We start from the raw sequence: 15,587 nt of genomic DNA on the forward strand, positions 1-15,587 counted from the left end.
CACCCTTCTCATTCCAAATTTGATCAGTGTAAGTTAGAATAGCATGTTTGTGCCATCAAGAAAATTGGAAATATTAAGTCCAAAAGGGCAGTTTCCCAAGCACAGCTGGTTTTTATTATCTATCATCTTCTATCTTACCTCTTCCCATTCACAAATTTTCTACTTTTCTTTCTTTTGTCCACAATTTTACCCAAGAAATGCAGCATCCACTTACTCCCTCAATTGTGTTAGAATTCAGCAACGACATGCATGAGATATGTGACCTTGTATTATTAAAAGTGGAAAGGCTAAATGCTGCCTGTGTTATCACACATACTCAATTTGATTGCCACTCCTTCTTCCCTTTATATGTTTGCTAGCCTCTGTTGGAGACCATTTGTATTTCATTCTCCAGAAGAAGAGGTATTAGCAATAAAAGTTATTAATTTAACCTTTCACAACATCGAGAGAGGATCATATCTACAATTGTTGCAAAACTAATAAGCTTTTGGTCAGGAAAGCTCCAGATGTCTGAGCAGCAGGTCCCAGGACTCTCTCCTGTTCCCCAGCTGGGTTGTTCTCCTTGGGAAATTGAGATCTCCCTGGGAGACTTTATTTCATATTGGACACAGTGTCACAAGTTGTTGCCAAGGCTTTCTCTTCCCGCACTGCCATTTTTGGATGCTGCAGTCTTTAGGCTGTACGAAATCCCTGTTTACTTTCCTGTCTCTTGGAACAAAGCTCAATATGGACACTTGCATAAAGGAATGGTGGGAACTGACCATAATTTAGATATGCCCTAAATTTCACATAGTCACCAATATTCAGAAATGCCTATACTCCTCTGAGTAAGATGAAATCGGAAGAATGTCCTCCCCTTTCTTCCTCTCCACAGCTGCTTCTGTCCTCCAGGGAATGGCATGTCAGCCTCATGCAGGCTCTTTTCCAGCAGCCACTCAGCTGCTGCTTCCCCTGCTCCCTAATGAACATCTTTCTCAGTTTCTACAGCAGCCAATTCCAACCTTATCCCTGAACAGCTGAGTGAAAATCACAGCAGGGCAAAGCTGAAGCCAGCTGCTGCTGGCATCAAGGCCATCCGGGAAATGGGACATGGAGAAATATGGAAAATACTGGCATGCAGTATGGTAGGACCAGGCCATGCTGTACACTGTGATGACTCTGGGAAACTCAGTCTATCCCAGCCAGACCAGCCCTTTTACAGCTGTTAGCACTGTTAAAATGGTTTGGTTTTTTTCAGCCTGCGAATAAAGTTAAAGGATGTTAACTTTATTCAACTAGCCAAGATTGTGTTTTACTGTCATCTAGAAGGAAACCCCCTGACTTTTAACAGTGGAAAACCCACTTTCCAATGAACTCCAAAACCTACAACTCCCCATTCCCATATTCTAATTCATTTGTTGCATGTATTCCATCTTAAAACCTCCTCCTCGGGCGGGGTTGGCCTATATAGCTCTCAATTTTTATATTGGGACTGGATGTTCTAATCCAAAATTCTTCTGTGAAGGTTATTAGACTCAGGAAGTTTATGAGTCATTTCTTATCTTATTTACATACACTTCTTTACATCTCTGTGGGGATAAAAGCATTTCAGTATAACCACTTGGTTAAAACGGAAAACAACTTGGAAAGTAAAATTCTTTATGTATACATATATATATAGATATAGCTATTCAATATCCATGCAGCAATAAAAAACAAGGTAAAAGAAATACAGAGAATCATAGAATCAGAGAATGGTTGGGGCTGTAAGGAACCTCTGGAGATCATCTAGTCCAACCTCCTCCAAAACAGGTTCACACAGAGTAGTTTGAATGGGATCATGTCCAGGCAGGTTGTGAATATTTCCAGAGTAGACTCTGAAACCTCTTTGGGCAGCCTGTTCCAGTTCTCTTGTTATGGGTTGGAGACCGACACATGAAACAACACCAAGAGACCTCAGCAAACAGCCCCAAGTTTATTATGGCTACCCTTTATAAGGGCTTTGGATTTCCCAGTCTCAGCTGATTGGATGGACCATCCTGTGTTTCAGTTTTTTCCCACTGTGCCTTGTTCTGTCAGTGGTCACCATGGAAAAGAGCCTGTCTCCACCATCCTGACACCTGCTCTGAAGATATTTGTATGTATTGTTGATGGCCCCACTCAGTTTTCTCTTCTCCAGACTGAGCAAGCCCAGCTCTCTCAGCCTTTCCTCATAAAAGATGTTCTCCAATGTCTTGCCCATCTTTAAAGTGGAGCCTCTCCATCAGTTCCTTGTCTTTTTTGAACTGATGAGTCCAGAACTGGCTACAGTATTCCAGACAGGGCCTAATTCAGGCAGAGTGGCAGGATCTCCTAAGCTTGTTGGCCACAGTCTTTCTCATGTACCCCAGGGTATCACTGGCCTTCTTGGCCACCAGGGCCCACTGTTGGATCATGGTGAACTTCTCTTCCGCTAGGACTCCCTGTTCCTAGTGGAACAGAATGCTTTCCAGAAGGTCAATCTGTACTAGTGCATGAGTTTTTTGGGGTTTTTTTCCCCCAGATACAGGGCCCTACATTTGTGCTCCTTGAACTTCACTGTGTACCTCTCCACCCAGGTCTCCAGCCTGTCACATCTCTCTGAATGGAAACCTTTTGGTCTACCAGCCACTCTTCCCAGTTTTGCATCATCAGCAAACTTGCTGGGGGTCCACGTCATCCAGGCCATTGATGAATAGATTGCACAAGACTGGATCCAGAACTGGCCCTGAGGAACACCACTGGCTACCAGATTCCAGCTGGAGTCTCCACAAATGATCACAGCCCTCTGAGCTGTGCTATTCAGCCAGTTATCAATCCACCTTACTGTCCACCCATCCAATCCTCACTCACTGAGCTTGCCTATGAAGATGTTATGGGAGACTGTCAGGAGCCTTGCAGAAGTCCAGGAAGGTAATGTACACTGCTCTGCCTTCATCTACCCAGAGTGTCACGCCCTCTCACGCCTGATAGAAGACTGTCAGATTCCTCACAAATGATTTCCCCTTGGTGGATCCATGTTGAATGCTCCTAAAATCCTTTTCTCCAACACGCTTAAAGATGACATCCACAATGAGTTTTTCTATCACCTTTCCAGGGATTGTGGTGAGGCTGACTACTCTATATTTTCCTCCTTCTCTCCCTTTTTGAAGACTGAAGTGACATTAGCTTTCCTCCAGTTCTCAGGCAAGTCCTCTGTGCTCCATGACCTTTCAAAGATGATGGAATGTGGTTTAGCAATAACATTTGCCATCTTCCTCAGCACTTGTGGGTGAATCCCATCAGAACCCATGGATTTGTTGCTGTCAATTTGCACAAATGATCTCAAATCGATCATCCTTGACCAAGGGAAAGTCTTCCTTTCTCCAGATTTTCTTGTCTCCAGGGTCTTGGATTCCAGACAGTTGGCCTTACAGTAAAGTGAAGAAAAGAAGGCATTCATTAACTGCACCTTCTCTGTATCCTCCATCATCAGAGCACACATCTCATTCATCAGCAGGCCATTATTTTCCCATCTTCCTTTTGCTAATGTTGCACTTGAAGAAGCCCTTTCTGTTGTCCTTTACATAGCCTGAAAAAATTAATTCCAAATAGCTTTGCACATTACATCCCTGACAACATTCTTGTAATCCTCCCAAGTGGCCTGTCCTCTTTTCCACATTCACTATACGTCATAAACTTCATAAATGCATAAGAACAGAAAAAATAACTGTCAGGGTTTAAGCCAGCCAAAAATTAAATGCCACCCAGCCACTCCTCCACTCTCCCCGGTCAAGCTGGGGAGAGAATATGAGGAAAAAGTGTGAAAACCCATGGATTGAGATAAAGAGAGTTTAATAGGTAAAGCAAAAGCCACATGCACAAAACAAGGAATTAATTCACCAGGCCCCACAGGCAGACAGCTGTTCTGCCATCTCCAGGAAAGCAGGGCTCCATCATGTGCAATGGTTACTTGGGAAGACATTCCCCATCACTCTGAACATCCTGCCATCCTTCTCCTTCCCCCACCTTTATATGCCATATGGTCTGAAATATCCCTTGGGTCAGTTGGGGTCAGGCTGTGTCTCCTCACAACTCCTCGTGCACCCCCAGCCTCCCTGCTGGTGGAGTTGGGTGAGCAGCAGAAAAGGCCTGGGTAAGCACAGCTCAGATAACATGAAAATATCCCTGTGCTACAAACACTGTTTTGGTCACAGATTCAAACCAGATCCCATACTAGCTGATAAAAAATTAACTTGAAAAATTAACTTTTTAAAGTTTATTTAAACAATTAACTTTCTTTCAAAGTTAATTTCAAATTAATTTTGAAAATTAACTTTATCACAGCCATAACCAGGACAATAACAAACACACTGTTTGGATCAAATGAAGAATGATTTACAACACTGTTTTTGATATATTAAGTAAGAATTATAAAAAGGTTGGAATTAAGATATAAAGCATAAATTTAAAATATATATGTTGCATTCATTTATACTATTGAATGTTTGTAATGGTACAAAAGTGCAGATCCTATTCCAAACTGACATTCTTTGATTTATGAGTCTGAAAGGGAATAGTACTGAGCACAAATAAAAAGCACTGAAATCTGATAAAATTCAGTTTAATCTCTTACACTTCTTTACTTGAAGTTTAATCTCATATCTTAGGGTTAAGCATCAAAAAGATGTGAATGTCTCCAGACATAAACTGGGAATTTCTGGAGTTTTTGCAGGTGATAAACATTGGTCATAATTATTCCTGCTTCCCTTAAAATCTTAGAGTTACTTTGAATAAGCATTGCTTTTGTGCTGCATTGTCTATCTGTGCTATCAGGAGCTGGAGGAAAGGTGAAATAGAAACAATAGACATATTTAGGGAAATCTGGCAGATTATGAGAAGAAAATATAGTACAAAAAATAGAGGTAAAAAAATAAACAATAAGTGTTTTACTGCAGCACATTAGGTAGATTTCTCTGAAAACAGAAATATTTCTTGCAATATTTTAGCATTCAATAAATTGTTTTAAAAAATGCTAAATTGTGTGTGAGCTACAACATGACTCATTATCACATGAAGTTGTAAACCTTTTTTTTCACAAAAGCTGCAGTCTAGCCTTTAAATCTGAGAAAGGCTGTAGGAAAGTAGTCAGCTGTAGTCCATCTGTTGGGAGACTAGTGTCTATTGGAGAATCTCTGGGGATGAGTCCCAAGCCTTGTTTGACTTCTCCAAAAGTGACTAATGAGAGGGGAAAATTTAACATTAATGAATTAACAGACAACATTGAATAGGGAGGAGTTTTGAATGTCAACAAAGGGGAAAAGGTACACAAAAAAATGTAGGACTTTTGGTACTGCGCTTGTCTCACTGAGTCTTGATATTTGCTGCGAAATGCTGCCAAGAGAATGGATAAGAGACGAGAAAAAACTACAAGGACCACAGAAACAGACATATGCATAGAGAAAGGATTATATGGATGGGAGTAAAATAATTTTTGGACACAATCACTTAAGGTAAGAACTGCTCTGAACAAATCATGTGCTAGATGCCTGGATTGGATGCAACACAAGGACAAATAGCCTCTGTTAAAATGTTTCTCTCTCCCACTCTACTATCCATCAGGTTTTACAGGAGGCAGTGATCATTAAAGTCTCTGCAAGGAAACACAAACAGATAAAAATTAGTTTTCCTATATTGTTGATTATGGATAGAGGGATAAAGAGATGGGCACACAATGGTTGTGTAAGAGATTTTAGATGGCTGCGTCATGAAGGAGTGGGAGCTTCGCTAGCAGGAACCCAAATAAATTGTGTAATACAAAAGCATATTGACTATGAATCAGCAATGTGTTCACTGCAATTTAGGAGTGCATCGACTTCTTTTTTCCCTGTTGCAGCTGAAAGCAGCAGGGCAAACTGCCATCTGATTTGTTAGGGCTTAATTAATACCTGTGAAGCAAAATGGAGTCAGCAACTTTCAGCAGCTTTGGAGGAAGTCATTTAATGAAGCCACAAGCAGACAAAACAGAGGCTCCAGACAAAAATTCGTTATCCGTTGAACGTTATGCAACCTCCCCTTGAACTCAGCTAATTTCCCTCAGGTTTGTGCTGCAAACTTGGCAGTTTTCACATCTATCAGCCAGCACACTGTGCCTTTCCATGGCAGTATCATAATGTCAGCTCCTTTATCAGTCTGTTAGATTATGAAGTTATCTACTCCCAAAATTACTACACCTAAGAAAAATATCTGTTTTCATTCTTGTATAATTTCCTATCTGGTAATTGTGGTCATAGCCATATTAGTCACTTCTCATTCTTTTCATATACTACATTTTTGCATTCATTGTAGTGATTTTATAACTAAATACTATAGTAAAAAAATTCCAGAATTTTATTAATTTCTCAATTCCCAATGCAATTATTTCTATTTCTTATTCCTAGTTTAGTTTTTCAAAACTGTTTTGTTAAAAACAAAAGTAACACCTGAAAACTGGATACTATATATAAGTAAAATTGAAGCTATATAGACCAATTGAAGCTATATAGATGCTTCCAATTTTAAGACTTTTTATGAATAAAAATTCTAGGACACTAAAAAGAGCAAATTTCCTGAGGATCTCAAGGGATCCTCTCTGAGAAAAGTAGGATAAGTGTGAAAAGTAGCCTATGCAAAGATGACTGCTCTGATGCTCATGAAAGCAATTCATGTTTCATCTCCCAAAACGGTAGAAAAAACTTTCTCCTGAATATCCTCAAAACGGCCTCATGGCCAACTCAGCTACTCTTGAATCTGAGCTTTGCACTGCCTCCCTTAGTGCTGGACTTTTTGCCTCCAATCAATCACCTGGCTGTAGAACAGAGAATTAAGGTCACCAATATGTGGCTTCATGGTTTGTGGTTTAGCACATAAGTGGCTAATTCATGGTTTGATAGTTTGTCAGGAAATAACTGGAAAATAAATTTCCTGGGGTTCATCACCTAATATGGTTTTACATGAAGGAATTACAGTGCCACCAAGAAGACAAGCTAAAATACTAGAGGAATTATAAATGATGCAAAGAACTGAAATAGAATGCCTCAGATTTTTCACTAGGCATGCTAATCCTACCAAAAAAATCCTTTTTGAAAATGCCAGTTTTGTGGAGTGGGAAAAGATATTAACTTTTCAAGACAGGAAAGAAAATACAAAAATTGATTTTGTGCAGGGGAGAATCCATGTGAGTACCCTGAAACTACTTTCCTCTAAGGCTGTTGGCTAAGAAAATCCTACATTTCTAGCAACTGTTCTGCAAATCTAGCAGCTGAGGAATAACTCTGCCACTGTTTTCAGTCCAGCAAATAGAGCTGAGATCTGTAGGATCTATAACAGACTAGACTATAATCACCAAAGGAATTATTCTTAAAGAGAGGTGTATTATTATTTTCTAAATAAGAACACTTCCAAGGAAAAAAATATCTCATTGACTATTTTATTTTTTTTGATTAATGATGAAAATAAGTTTTAAGTGGAGTTGTTTTTCTTTTTTCAGTTTAAAGAAGAAAAAAAAATTCAAAGAAAGAGCAAATAACAAAAATTAGTACTCCATGTTTCTTTTATTTTGACTTGGCTCAAAGATTTTCAACTGAGCTTCCATAATCTGATGAATTTTTAGCTGAATTTTGCACAACACTTTTTATGATTTTATGTATTAGAAATTTTTCTTCAGATAAAAGGTATTGTTTACTGTAAGAGTAACATTTCAGACTTCAGGAACCAAATCAAATTTAACTAGATCATACTTAAACTGGCCTTTGATTAAACAGTTAACTAAAAATTTATCATTACTGAAGTCTAAGTTTTTTCCATATAGCTATAAATATCCTTCTTCTCTTAGACTGTAGCCAGTGAATGTAGAAAAAAGTGCATTAGTATTATCAAATTATTACCTTTATTAAAACCAAACACACAATGCAATCATATGCCAGCTGCCTGTATTTCAAAGTGCTAACTCATCATACCTAAACATTCTCAACTAAAACGTTTACACCACAAATGTATGTGCTGGTCTGTTTAATTTTATAAACTTGTTTGAACTAATTATATCAGCAAAAGGTAGCTTTGCAAAAAAAAAACAAGACTTAAGCATCCTAGATCAAATGAAACATACAAATGTAACTCTGCCCCCCCACACCCTCATCTTCTCAGTAAAAGTTAGATAATTTTCTTTGGCTGCCAGCCAAAAAGCTAAACTAAAATTCATCATATTCGAGATGTAAAGCAATTAGTATTGCAAAGCTTTATTAGTATTGAAATATATGTGATACAACCATAATAATGGACTAGGAAAAGAAAATTGCAACAGTGGACTTCAATTTCACTCATTTGAAATGTTAGTGCATTGAAGAATGAAAATAAGGTAGATTCTTATAGGAATAATAATACTCCACTTTTGAACAAGTCCAATTTTAGATGATTTGATGAGATGATTTATAAATTCAGTTTCTAAACCAATTTCCTTTAAATTGTGACTATATTAAATTCATGACTGAAAGAAAAGATTTTCTCTCAGACCTCATTGGATTAAAGTGCAGCATTTGTCCAAAAGTGAGTCATCAACAGACAGCAGACACGAAGAACTTATGTTAAAAAAAAATTAATAATAAATCTTGTGCTCTGTGGTTCAAACCGATCTCTGGTTTCTAAAGGCAGAAGCTCATGCCTTTCTGTGTGATCTGATAATGGCTATTGTCACTGGGAAAATAAATATTCTGGACTAGATGGATCTGGGATTTGGTCTTTATGATAATTCCTGGGGTTAGGTTTTTTAGCTTCCATTTGTATGCATTTTTTTCACTATGAAGTCAAGACCTTAAATATAGATAACCAGTCACTAAATTAGAGAGTTCAAAACAGTCATTTAAATGCACAAAGGAAGGTTCAGGGTTCTATGAACAGAATAGGTGTTATATATCAGACCATTCTAATTTGTTGATGAAAAACTGTGCACTCAGAGGCAGCACCCTCCTTCCTGTATTCCATGGAGGTAGATGTGTGAATGGAGGAATGGGGACACAAAGCAAAATGAGCAATAAGGACTAGGGCTGCTGTTTCTCTATTTGTCAGCTATGCATTCTTACATACTCATGCACACAACTGGATTAAGCAGCCTAGGAAGTTTTTATTATTCCACATACCTTGCTGCCAACAGCTTTTCTGCCAATATATTTACTATAACACAAATGCTCCCACGTTAGCTCTGTGTTTCATTGCTGAGATTTGGTGCAGGGGAAAGAGATGAACATTATCAGGCATGACTGTGTGTTCTCAGATGAACAGAGATGTGACTTCGGTTTGCATTTGGAAACTTAACACACCTGAGCAGAGTTCTCTGAAAAGGTAAATTCATTTTAGGTGTTTTATAAGTATGTTTGTAGCCAAAACACAGACTTACACCTTTAGCACCATGTGACTGGACAGTCTGTCCCTGACTTCAAGTAGTGTTACACTAGAGGATTTGAACACGAACAAGACTCATTTAAGCCTTAAGTGATGTAACTGAAAAAGTTCACTGAAGCTTTTCCTCCTTTAGTGAACAGAGCAAATGGTGTTCCTTGCACTACATCGGGAAAAAGCCACATTCCTGCGGCACTCTCCACTATTTCAGAATAGGTACAAGAGCACCTGAAGACTGTACCCATGGAAACCCTACCACAATATAAGGGAAGATCATTAAGTTTTATTTTTTTCTGATCTTGGGATTTTTTGACTTTTAGTTGGGTACAGCAATGTTTTAAGCAATGTGGTAGGTTTTATTTCTGTCATAAATGAATATTTTGAGGATTGTAAATGTATTACAATACTGTAAAGGGGTAAGGATTTTTAATATGCTATTGCTGCCTTTTGCCCAACTTGGAAATGCAACTCAAGATAAATTTAGTAAGGTGGTAAAGGAGGATCTTTAATGAAGGCCTTTGGGGCAGTTATGGAAGGATGTCCACAAAAGCCCACTCTTGCAAGGATGAGTACACATTTATAGGTTTTGGGAAATTAGCATCAATTAAGAGGACAAGTGATGATGCAAATTTCCCCCAGGTCAAGTCCCTTCTCTGGAGCCCCCCTTCAGCACTAGCTGTACTTTGTTCATGAAATGTATCTCCAAGAGTTGTTCTCAGCCTTGGTTCCCAGGAAAAACCAAGATAGCAAGGAGCCTTGTACCTCCCAGTGCTTAGGGCTCTGGAATTTGTTTTGTCTTTGGACAAAGGCCATGGAAAAGTACTGGGAAAACTAGCTACAAATACAATAGTGAACAGAGCTACAAATACATGTGTGGAGAATACAGAGAAAATGCAAAAGGAAAAAAAAAGAGCAAAAACCAAACAGCATCACTATACATAAAGTTGAATTTAATATTTCATTTTAGACTATTTATTCAAATACATAAAACTGCTCACTCTATTCAACTTCTTTCTAAAATACCTTCTTTGTTGTATAGAAGAAAATCAGTGGTTTAAGAGTTATAACTGTTCAAAGTCCATAGAAACAGAATTTTTTCAGCCTTGGAGCTCAGAAAAATACTTGCTACATGAAGTCTCAAATTCACAAAGTATTTTTTACTTCAGTTCCTAAAGAATGCACCAGGAAAGCTAAAAATAAAAAAAAAGAAGGAAAAAAATAAAAAAGCTAATCCTGCTAGGCCTTAGGCACTCCTCAAGCCGAATAACCTGGATGGAGGAGATTAAAAGTGGTTGGTTATTAAAAAGTTCACAGGAAACAAGAATTGCTGAAATGAATGTTGCCCAAAGCACTGTTAAACTGTGATGCTTTATATGTGCATGCAGCCTAAGACAAGATCAAAACTTCTGAGACTAACTTTTAGGTAACCAGCACTGACAGCCTAGCACAGCAGACCTCAGATTCAAAGCCAGCTTTTGAAGCTGTGAAAATAGCTCTCTGCTGAGGTTGGCTCTGCCATGGAAACACACTAGGAAATACACTATTAGGATTTCACACAGCCAGGTTAAACCTGTTTTAGATACACCTAGAAAAGACTTAATCAAATCTTTAGTAGATCATAAATAAACCATTTATCTGAAATAACATGTCACTGGAGAGGAATAACATTAGCTAACTTAAAATGTTTCTGCAGTAAATCTTTGCGCTTTTACTAGCTACCTGATGTTGAATTTGTAGTCATGTCTAGACAAATTGGGATAATTGATCCAGATTATTTTAGAAGTCTGCTTTAGAATGAAATTAATCACAACCCTGCAAGTGCCTTTTCCTTTCTATTTGCCAGGGATCATGTCCTCATCAACTGTGTCTGCATGTGGTTCAATTACTCTCCTATCCAGGATCTGCAAACAGCCAGACCATAAGAGAGAATACAATGAACTAATAAAATACATATTTTGATGTATTTTTCACCTAATATTTTTGACAGATATATTTTGCTCTGTCTCCTAAAGAAGTACACAGAGAATCCACAGCCAGATTGATGTATGGTGCAATCTAACATAAGTACTGTTTTGAATGGTATTTGTACATTGATTTTCAAATTCGTTTTCTAACCTGACTTAACCTCTTTATGTCCCCTTCAATCAAAAGTAAGAACTAAGTGCAATAGGAAGTTACTCCCACAGATGTTAGACATGCTTCTAAAAGTCTCTGCTCTCTGTAGAGAGCTTAGTCAAATATCCCATATCAGAATATCACATTTTAGATAACTATCTTTGGGGAAGAATAATTTCTCCACTGTTTTTTGGATTGGTTTTGTTCATTTGTTCTGGGGTACTGCTGTTTGTTTGTTGGGGTTTTTTGGTGTGTTGGGTTTTTTAATGGTTTCTATTTTTGTCTTCTCAGAATCACAGAAACAAAAAATCACAAAATCATTTGGGTTGGATCCCTAAGATCCTCCAGTCCAGCCTTTGACTGACCCCCACTTTGTCAGCTAAACCATAGCAGTAAGCACCACACTTCCAGGAGCAGTGACTCCACCACCTCCTTGAGCAGTCCACTCCAATGTTTAACATGCCTTTTCATGAAGAAATTCCTGCCAATGTCCAACCTGAAGCTCCCCTGGTGCAGCTTGAGGCCTTTTCCTTTGTCCTGTCACTTGTTGCCTGGAAGAAGAGGCTGACATCCACCCTACTAAAACCTCCTTTCAGGGAGTTGTAGAGAGCAATAAGGTGTGCAGTTCTTAGGATTTGGAGCATACCAATTCCTTAGGCAAACTGAGTGACAAAGAAAGAATTTGTTTGTTAGCAGCATTCCTTCAAGAGTTTTATGAATTTATCAGCCTTCCTCATTCAAATATGTGGACTATATTTTGTGTCTGTAAACCTTTTGTTCTTGTTGTCAGTAATACAACAGCAAATTTGAACATTCTCTGTCCTTTAGAACCTTGTATTAGCACTTGAGCACTGAAAAAAAAAAAAAGATCTGATCATTAACATTCCAGTGTTCAAGGACCTAGGAAGCCTGCAGAGAGCTCTGATTGTGCTTTTCTCATTTTTCTTGAGGCTGATCACTGTCTCTGGTTGGAGGGGGAAAAATAGGAGTGAAAGGGCTTCAAGGCATTAAACAAAGGTGATGAAATGATTTATTGCTCTGCTTATTTGTACCACATCAGCTTCCTACCCAAAAAGCAGATAATGGCTCAACATCAAGAGATTCAACAAGCATATAAATGCTTGAGCTTCAGTGACTGTGAAAAGCAAAGGACATTAAATGGGAAAACAACAAGCTGTATTGAAGTTAACATTTCAAACATCCTGCTAAGATTATTGGTTAATAAGAGTCCTGCAGCAGCAAGCCTAATGGCTAAAATAGCCAAAGCAAGCTATTTCTGGCACTATAAAAGGACTTTACAAATTGCTATTCACACTATCTATCTGTTTTTTCTTTGCATTGGTTTTTCATTATGTTAATTTAAACTGTAAGAAAGAACATTGTTTAGCAGTGGGCAATTACAAAGAAAATTTAATTACAAAGAAATGCCTTAAAGCATTACACATGAGAAATAAGCAGACAGGATTTAAAAGTTTGAATCAAAATAATTTCTTCTAGACATGTGCCAAATATTTAGACAAATTCATTTATGCTAATGAAACTTAATTTGACTAAAATAATGTGAATGAAATACTTTAAAAACATCCAAATATTATCCGTTCATATTCATGGAATGAAATGTTTCTGTCTAAAAAATAGAAAATTGAGAAATTTAGGAATTAATAATTTTTCTGTCTTATATTAAACACCTACTTTAGAACAAAATGGATGAAGCCTCAGAGAGGCCTGCTTTTTACCATAAATTACAGAAGCACAATAGTTGAAACAGTCAGATGTATGTACTTATGGTTGGCAAGGTGATTGTCTCATTTTGGGTGTTCTACAACACTGCTTGGTTTGGGTTTTTTAATGTTACTTAGAGAAGCATCCAAAGAAAAATTTATCTTCCAGAAATCATAACCTTGTAGAGATCAAATGAAGAAGTTCGAAATTGAAATTTGAAAAATACAGAATTGATCCTTTTCACACTGTACTAATTCCTAATTTCTGCTTGTGCAAAAAGAACATGAAAATATTAGGGAACATTTTTAGTACCTTGTCAAACCTGCAGCTAATTTGCCCTTCTGTGAACTTTTAAAAGTAAACTCATATCATTTAGTTGTGTCTGGAATTTTCTCTAGATGATCCATGTATTTATTCTAATGTATATACATTGCTTACTGAAAACAGGGAGTAAAATAAAGTCTGATATCATCTGCATGTGTATTAAGAGTTCTTGAGATTATTATGCTGTATATTAATGCCCAGTTTTAGATAAAGTGAAGTGGATATTTTGAAAAGCACCTCTAGAGTCCATTCAGGAACTAGTCAATGAAGATTCATAAAGAGAAAGAAAAATTGGAAAGGGAAAGTACAAAGTACAGTAAATTGTTAAGAGAGAAAGTGACTACAGCAATAATCCACAGCAGAAATATATTCAAACAAGCAATTTGCAAAATTTATGCTGTATATCAACATAATTTATTCTTTTTATTCACACTTATCCAGGAACTTTTGGTGTACATCTTGATCTTGAAAAGTTGTCTCAGATCCTTTCATTTAATATCATCTCTGTGCTTTATCCACTTTCTCAAATCTTTTCCAATTTATCAATAAGCATATTAAATGAAGATCAGAATTCTGGCCTCTAGAGTCAGCACAAGATACTGTCGATCTACTTATATAATTGTTAATTTTCATTACTCTTTGTGATAGACTTTTTGACAGATTTCAGTCCACTGAACATGCTCTCTACAGAATAATTTATAGGAATTTTTCAAGTGAAATGTGATGGTGTCAGTGTCTCTTTAATTGCATATGTTTATATATCTGAAAGCTCTTCTAAGATTAAGAGATATTAGGAAATTAAATTTAATTCAGTGTGTCAAATGGTTCATTCGGATGTTAAAGAAAATAATATATGCACAAGATTTCAAAACTTGTAACACATTTTTAAAACTTGACAAAATACGTGTCTAATTCTTGTGAGTTGATTGCTCTCCAGACATTGGTCCTGCACATACTGAAATTCTTCAGCCTGAATTGGCTTCCATAAAATTGAAAGTAATAAGTACTGTGCAATATTGAGCTTTCCATATTTGACTCCTTTTCTTTTGTATTTTAATGCAGGAAAACACGTAATCACATATGAAATTAAAGAACCACCCAAGCACTCTCAATGAAGTTGAGATTCCACTTAAAAGTATTGAGTTACACATATGGGTTAAGGTTCTGATCTTCACCTAAGATATATCATGGTTTCTTTAAATTCAACACAATAAGTCCAGTTCAGCTCATCTAATGATGTGTGAACTCACACTTTTTTACGAAGGATATGAGCTCAACTTAAGATATTTTACTTTGAGAAAAATTCTATTTGTCTTTTCCAGAAATGAGGTCATACATTTGAAAGTTTCTGCCATTTAAAAAATTATTCCTTTTATTTGGGTTTTTTGTTTTTTTTTTTTTTTTTGCCTTTGTAAGTACAATATCATATAATCAATGTTTACTTCCTAATAAATAATTATGCATATTAATAATTTCTGTAGCATTCTCACAGAGTGTTGTGCTTAGTTTGCATACACACTGGGTAGATTGGATCTGATCCTGACAAACAACATGTGTCACTTAGGCCATAATGTAGGACTTTGACCTGGATAACATCCTAACAAAATTGGGGCACATAAATACAAGAGTGTGATCAGATGGGAAGGGATTTACCATTCAGCTGTTGGTTGTGCTTCCATGGCCACACCATTGCTTCTCCTCCACCTTCTTTCCCAATGTGAAGTGAAAGGTATTCTTAAATGGTGTTAAGCTGAAAAATTTAATTTTGGATGGGAATAGGAAAAAACTCACAAACAGTACTACACTTGACATGCTAATTTAGATGGTGTGCCCCAGCCATATGTGCAAGTATTTTGCCATCTTTTGTTAAAACCCAAAGTGAAATAGGTCAGTTTAATACCTGCTTTAGCTCATTGATGGGATTTTTGCATGGAGAGAAGAAGGGTTCTCTACCACCCCTCTTGGAAGGCATGACAGGACCAGGAGCATTATCTTGTTGTCTTGCTCTGAGAAGTTTT

The sequence above is a fragment of the Melozone crissalis genome, unplaced genomic scaffold, assembly GCF_028551555.1.
Source record: "Melozone crissalis strain CALT ecotype California unplaced genomic scaffold, PUWL_Pcris_2 ptg000004l_1, whole genome shotgun sequence".
NCBI lineage: Eukaryota > Metazoa > Chordata > Aves > Passeriformes > Passerellidae > Melozone > Melozone crissalis.